The following is an 8,336-nucleotide window of genomic DNA, read 5'->3' as shown; positions in this document are numbered from 1 at the left end:
AGGTGCTTAAAACCATTATAATTAGGTCTACAAAATAGCACTTTTTGGTAGTAATCAACAGTCTCAAACTCCCTAGGTCAAATCTCTGATCCTGGGCTAATAGGCTCAATATCCTCCATGATAGGTCAAACCTCAAGACCACAATGTGCAAGTGAAGAGATGCCTCAAGTCAAAAGTACAACACATCATATCACAAAACATAAGCATATGCCCATAAAGGAAAATGCATCAAATGGGATAACTAATGAGTACATCATGCAAAAAGAAGGATAACAAAGACAATACTCAAGAATCGAGTTATAGTCTCTAAAAGTCATCACTACTCTTGGAGCTCCTCTCGATGACGATGGATACTCTGACAAAATAAGCTCAATCCTCTCAATCCTCCGTGTCAAATCCACCATCATCTCATAAAGAGTAGTAAGAGTAATGGGTGCAATCTCGTCCAACATGGTAAACCTCAGTTGAAGAAGTCTAATCTCTATGTACTCTATATCATAACCATCATGCCATCAATCTCTGCTCGGGGACCAGCCACGACACTAAAATTGTCCAAGACTCTAAGACAAACACATGCAAGAGACAAAACAAAGCAACACATAACGCTACTCAAGATAACAACACATAAAATGCATGATATGAAACAATAATAATAATAAAATAAAGAAAAAAAATAGAAACACATACCCAAGAACAACAATATCACTAAATGAAACAAGAGTACATCGTGCAAAATAAGAAGACAATAAGGTCTACTTTCGAAACAAAGGATACGAACTTGAATCACTAACTATAAAACAAGACTCAAATATAAAGTAAAAGAGAACAAAAACTCAAACGACCAACTAACAAAGTAGTCCCAAAATACACTAACAACGTCTACAATATCAAAGTGTCATGTGAATATCAGTGCCCTAGGTGTCCAAAACATGATGGTATAAGCCCGAAGGAGGAGGAACTGCATGTGTGGGATAGGCTGGAAAGGAATCAACAATCATATCTGGACCAAGATCAGTATCCGTGGTTGATACGGGAAAGCTAACCACACCACTGTCAATAAAATCCTATATGGTATGACGTAGAGAAGCACAATAATCAGTACGGTGGCCTGCCATCTGGTGAAATGCACAGAACTCGTGAGCACGAAAACGCGGAGGTAAGGTACTCGGGGGGTGGCCTAGGGGCCAATGGTACTAAAAAACTAGTAACTCTGAGTCGCTCAAAAGCTCTATCCAAATGCATCCCCAAATCAGAATAAGTCCTCTGATGTCGCCGATGGGGACGAGACTGCTCATGCTATGGGATACTAGTATGTGGACGTTGAAACTGAAATGAAGGTCGTACTATGACAGTGTGAGGATGCACAAAAGGATACTGCTGAACTGACTGAGAATGACGATGTTGTAAAGGTGCGAAATCACTCATAGGTATCTGCAGTGATCTCACATAGGGATGATAACCAGGTCGTCGATGCTGAAAGCCCGTAGAGCATACATCTCCATAGCTCTCGATGATCCAACAACTCCCTTCCCCTCAATATCTGGGGAACGAGTAATATCTGACCATAATCCTCTAGATATGCCATCATCTACATCGAACAAAGCCTGAACCAATGATTAGAAATCCTGGAATGGGACTTCTGTCAGATGTTGAGCAAACCTATGATGCAAACTCCTCAAAAACATGCTCATTTGATCTCTCTCGGTAGGTCTCTCAATCATCTCTGCAGCCTTCTCCTTCCAGCGGGAGATAAAAGAAGAAACAGACTCATCTGATCCCTGTCTAAGACACTCAAGCTCTCTATGTGTAACGCTCGTATCACCACTGAATGAATACTGTCTCAAAAACTCCTGTGCTAAGTCCTCCCAACTTCTCCGACGAGATGACTCTAATGAAGCATACCATCTCTATGTCGTGCAGCTCAATGACAATGAGAACAAAGTGAGCAATTGTGCCTCATCTAGACCAAGAGCCCTCATAACTGTGCTATAAAGTCTGAGATGAATACGAGGACATCCAACACCCATATATCTCTCTATATCAAGCATCCTAAAACCGACTGATAAAGTGGCCACTGGCACATCGTCAGTGTCATCCCACAAAATCACCTCATCAGGATCTCTCATCTGTCTAATACTCTGCTCGAGTCTGTCCATATGAGAAGGAGAATCCTCAATAATGGTAATTGGTGTGACAATGGGTGGAATGACGGCAACCTGATCATGTGAAATAGTATGCAAAGTCTGTGCAGCTGGCATCTGAACAAGTAGAACAAGTGGTGGTACTAAATCAGATGGCGTGTCCTTGAGCACTACATGTCTACTCTACTGAGTATCCATCCTCTAACTTAAACTGGTCAATGCCCCCTAAATCAAAACCATAGAACCGATAAGCTAACCAATCAAAACTGATTGTGAATCCGTCTATAGCAGCTCAGCGATATGAATCAACCTCTTTCCCACTCAACCCAAGGCACTGAACCAAGATTGGGACTACAAATAGACTCCTACAAAAAAACCAAACAAAATGACTCAAACACAACTTATGCAACGACACAGGATACAACAAACAATGACCAATGCATGATACAACACAACCCAATACATGATAGGATGCGATACATAATCCTATGGTGAAAATTAAAATTTGGATATACGATAGAAACTTTAGAGTCACATGAGTGTCTAGTGTGAGATAACTACAAATATGACTAAAGAATTTCTATCGATGATCCAGAAAATGAACGAGATGTGAAGAAAATGAATGGGGAGTGAAGAACAACACTATCACGAGATCGATACTCAATCTATAACAAAATATCCTTGATTCAACCTTCAACTCGAGCTCCACAAGAGAAAAAAATGATAAGGTGACCAAGGCGAATCTCTCGAAAAATGTGTGAATATGAAAATGTGTCTTTCACCTTTCTGTAATGAAAATATGAGCATCGAGTTGAAAATCGAACCAAGGATTAAACAAAGAATGAGGTACTGAGCTCGTGATAGGTGTGCAGTGTAAAAAGATGATCAATGAACATATCCTAAAGTATTGAGTGAGTGACAACAAAGTGAAGGGGTGTGTCGAGCCAAGAAACGAGAACGAAAGCCCTAGAGAGAAAACATGCTAAACTCAACGAGTGAAAATCACAAACTAAAGCGATAAGACGAAAAGTGATCCAACCGATACTCAAACTCATACCTATCTCTGAGCACTCTTAACTGGAGACTAAATAGAGGGAGTGTCAAATCCGAACTGTAACCATAGAGGCTCTAAAAGCCCTCAGATGCGCCCACGTGTAGGGAGAGAGTCCTAATCAAATGATCTATAGCTCAACCTACGAGGTCAAGGTGGCTCTAAATGGATATGGGGGGACTTTTAAAAAATCCTTGGCAAAAGCGATCATGCCCTCCAGCGGTACGCAACCCTCTGCACGCCTCCGAAGATATGGGACACTTCCGTGCAAAGTGGTCATCACCTCCACACATGCACTACCTTGACATCCCAAGGGGGTTCCTATGGTGAAACCTCTTCAAACTCTTAGCACTCGATGGTCAACTAGAGTGCACAGTGAATGGTGTGGGAACATCCGAAAACCCTATGAAGATAAAACTATTAAAAGAAACACACTGGCCACACAAATATCCATGAAACATAGCTTAGGGCTATATAGGTCTTCAATGATCGGACTCCTCCCGACATCAATGTGTCGGTCACCTCTAGAATACTCCCAAACATTGGTATAGCCCATCACTAGACCCTACTCCTATCCTCTGGCTCGGTCAGAGTAACAAGCACACACAAGGCCTCACACTTGCAATAGTGAGGACCAGAATGAAGGGAATGATCGAAACCAAGAGAGTTGGAGGTAGGGGAATAGATGTGCGGTCCACATGGACAAACGACATACAGTCATGCAGAAGGAGGGCAGTCATGCGACACACAATCAAGCAAAGTACAGATATATCACTCATGTCCACACACAAGATATGACAATCAAGATGAATGGTGATATAGACGTCACGCTCGAAGACGATCAGGATAATATACAAGCCAAAGAAAACAACACATCAAGTCAAACGATGTACAATAGTGAGTCTATGCATGTGAAGTGAGCAGAATAATCATGGAAAAATCAGAATCGCTATGCTAAGCAAAACAAGATGAGCAATCGATGATAATCGGCATGTCAATGTACCAAACTAATATAGCAATGAAGCATAGAAAAAAACTCGGCATCGGAGGCCCCAATCAAGATAATCAATCATATCAATGTCTCAATACAATATCCAAGCATGCATAAAAAACTCTCAATGTGCAATCAAGAGATAGACATCCACTGATCGACCAATCAACTGTCACGTTTGCTTCATCTTAAGTTCAAACTTCACCCTCTGAACGATCCCCAGTGGAGTCACCATTTTGTGGATCCCGCATTTCAGCTCATGCGCTTCCACTCGATGACGAGCTCGATTTTATTTTAAAAACGATTTTATTTGTTAAGAAAATGACTTGGAGTCGCCACTTATTTTTGTTTTATTTTTAAAAGGGTAAACAAAATAAGAAAAAAAAAACCCTAAGTGTGACTTCTTATTTTGGAAGAAGTGGTCTATGAAAAACCGGATTGGGCTCGAGGGTCATGTTACTTATTGGGAAGGTACGGTAAAGACCGTAGCATCCCTCTAAGTCCCTAAATTCGGGTCTCTACTAATAAAATGAAGCTGACGTGGCAATTGATGAGGAAATCAATGAATACCCGGAACTATCATGCACATATGAGAATCAGAACATGTAGAGAGAATGACCAAGATGCAAGTAAATATGTACCTGGGCAACGAACCACAATGCGCTATCAAGAAATGGGGTTAGTGCACAATTAATGAATACAAAATATAGCTCGCGTGTCACTAAATAGATAAAAAACCATCAATAGCACACATGGCATTTCATTCAAATTCACTTCTATTTTGATGAAAATTTATTTGATGTTAGGCCCCACCAAAGCACATTTTATTTGGCATGAATCAATTCCAATAACTCCATTATTCGGAATTACGGGATTAAGTTCATGCTTATTTCAAAACACTTTAAAAACTAGAAAAATGTGTAAAAGACTTGTCGAAGAGAAAATAGCAATCTATTTATTGAAAATGAGATTTTAGGAATCTAAAAACTCTAAGAATGAAAAAAATATGGAGTTGTGATTATTAAAAAAAACAAAATCCAAAAGGTGATTTGAATAAAGGGATATAGGAAATTATTTTCAAAACCAATGATGGTGAAACAAAAAAGAAAAATAAAGAAGAAAAAAGTGACACGTGGCCACCAAGATTTGCATGCCAAAGGTGGCCATGCATCATTTCAACCAAATCCAACCCCAATTGTTTTTATTTGATTCAAACCTCGAGAGAATAGTTAGTTGCCTTGATCCTGATCCTTTGGAATGAATTGCTTTCTCTTCCGCTACATGGAGTACGCGTGCCCCCTTTCATAGGGCAAATCATGTCTGACAGCATAACCCAGCAAGTCTCTGTCATTCATGTTGAGAGCCTTCTGTGTTGTTTCTAGAGTAGCAAACTCAACATGACCAAAGCCCTCGGACCTCTCGTCTGCATCTGAGGAGTGACAGGGGTATTGGGAGCTTTCTTCCTAGACTTTGAATCGGTTTGCTTCAACATCTACCATTTCCCTATCATTATCATTCTTCTTTGGGGTCTTGGAAGGCTTTTCCTCATCGCTTTCTTCTTCCCATGAATCCTACTCTGAAGGATCCTCCTTTCTCCTCATCAGTCTTCATCATAGTTATCATCACTATAGTCGTCATCACTAGCCTCCTCAACATCACTGTGTGGCTCACCTTCATATTCTTCCCCACTTTCAGCATCCTCCACTTGTTCACTTTTTTTTCTCCACTGGTATCACTAGCATTTTTCTGTTCTTTTTTAGGACTAGTTCCTGGAGCATTAATCGAATTGTTATCTTCCTTTACAGTGTTCATAAGATGAATATACTGATACCTCATCTCCATCAGTGGATGCTTCTCAATCAACAAGTCTCTCTTATATGCCTCATTCAGCAACACAGTATGCATCCCAGTCTTAGTCGATAAATAAAATATACTCGGGTGATTAACCAAGGCCCTCTTGAACCTCGACCGAAGACCATATACTCTCCAGCACAATATATTATCTTTATCTGTCTTCTTAGGAACAAAAAGGTGAAGAAGCTCATGTAATAACCCAACAGCCCACTTATCTAATTCATCGCTTTTGGGAGGAAGATGTGAGGCATTTTCATATGGAGAAATATAGACCAGTTTCTGCCATTCATCAACCCACTTCTTCATCTTCTTATCCATCTCAAAACCTTTGGAAAAATGCAAAGGGAAAGCAATAGCCATTCCCTTCTCAAAACCCCCCTCGCCAGCCATGGCTTTCTTTTCCATCACAGAAATTGCCAATTCATTACTCCAACACACCAATTCCAAAACCCGCATCCCTCGTGAACCCGAAAAATGATCCTCCACACTAGTGACTTGAAAATAGCCAGGAAACCCTGGAACCAACGTTTCCACATAATCTTGAGGAAGACCCAGATCTCATTTCAATCGATCAACAATAGTCAATGGAATTTTAAAGCATCAAGAGCTTCAAAAGCTGGTCTGTGGCTTGTTTTCGATAATTTTCAGTTTGGAAGATGGATAATTCCTCGCCATCGAGGTTGAGAACTTGCGGTGTGAGGCGGACATGTGGGTGTATCCTAATCCCTCCCGGAAGGAATTCCTCAAAAATGGAGGGAAACCTGCGGATGAAATCGATGGGCCGAGTCCAGAGGTCGAGCGCTTTTTTATTCCTGTGATGAATCAACAATTGATGCTAAAGCTGTCAAAGTTCCCCTCCTGAACCATTTGCTTCCCATTCTGTAGGAGTACAAGCAGTTTGCTCACAATTCCAATTAAGTATGGGGTTAAGATATCTGGGCTACAGTTTTCACTGAAATTAAGAACTGCTGAAGTAGCATGGGCCTGTACTCGGGGATTCTGAAAATCATCTATTGCTGCAGCTAGGTTGGGCATTAGCCGTTGATGATATTCAACTTGTAGCTCAGGGCCTGTATCCGTTGACAACTGTCCAAGGCATTAGTAGCTGCCCATCATACCCTGGGATGCGGATCTTGAAATGAGTTCAAGACCATTGATACTACCCGTTCTAATTTTTTTCTTTTATCATCACTTTGGAGCAAACCTATGCAATTTGAGCAAGGGGCAATGATGGCAGCATGCTGTTTTTTCCATTCAGGACTAAGAAGGTAAGCCGGTTTTATAAACTTTACAGATCTTGGCTCAGATAATAGCCAACACCGGACACTGCTCTCCTAATCATCCCTGAATTGTGGGTTCTCAACAGTAAAGGCACCCAAGGGTTGAATGAACTCAAAATGCCCACTGAAAATTCTCATATAGTCTCCAGATTTCCTTGTTCACATACCCAACAGATACATGTATAAAGTCACCCAACCGTGACAAACATGTTATAGCACTTCATACTCATAGACTAAGAGCACATACTCTGTAGTTCCTTGCTCCCTCAAGCAGAGATGAGAAAATTGATGCACACTATGGACGGATACCAAGAGCAGAGGAAGATAACAAAACAGAGCACAAAGAGTAGATACAAGAAATGAGCCCATACAAGCCATGCTTCATATCTTAATCAACAGGCTTAGATGAGAGTGGGTGAAATCAAATGAGTATCAAATAAAAGGTAAAACATGGTTACAAAATATCTCATGGAGGAATCAAAACAGGAGCAAACTAATCTACATCAAAACCATTAGCAAAATATGAACATGCTCACTCCCAATCAACAAACATCATCTAAGAAACATCAGAAAAAGAGCAGAAAAACATACCAATAGAAGCTAATGGGGAATCCATAATAAAGGTACCTGAAAATGCTTCTCTTCAGTAAAGTGTGATGGATTTCTAACTATTCTTGCTCTAGAAGTTCTCCAGAAAATTCACAAACTGCTCCACTGGTTCTTCTTCTTCTCTGCAACCCTCCAAAGACGACCACCACAAAGGAATTTCTTCCTTAGCTCTGATGTTCAGCAAACCTCACTCAAAGAATACTCAACCTTCCCCATTTTCACTCCTATCTCACCGGCCCCCTAGTAAAAGAATACCACCTCAAAAATATCTCAGGCTCCCCTCTCTCTAGCTGCAGGAAGCTTCCTCTATCGATCTCCAAAAATGCACCCCCCAAAAGAACCACCTCTCCCTCTGCCAGAATACGCTCCTCTTCCTAACAAGAAAAATGCTCATCTCTTATTTCTCCTTT

The 8,336-nt window shown here is 40.8% G+C and overlaps 1 pseudogene; it reads right to left on the bottom strand.

Annotated features, from left to right (window-relative positions):
* Window positions 1-316: 316 nt before the first annotated feature.
* LOC100257950 (protein WHAT'S THIS FACTOR 9, mitochondrial-like) lies at window positions 317-7,072 on the bottom strand (annotated as a pseudogene).
* Window positions 7,073-8,336: the final 1,264 nt, after the last annotated feature.

Source organism: Vitis vinifera, chromosome 16, assembly GCF_030704535.1.
Source record: "Vitis vinifera cultivar Pinot Noir 40024 chromosome 16, ASM3070453v1".
NCBI classification, from domain to species: Eukaryota; Viridiplantae; Streptophyta; class Magnoliopsida; order Vitales; family Vitaceae; genus Vitis; species Vitis vinifera.
Note: the sequence above shows the minus strand (reverse complement) of the source record. Positions and strands in the feature narration are given on the sequence as shown.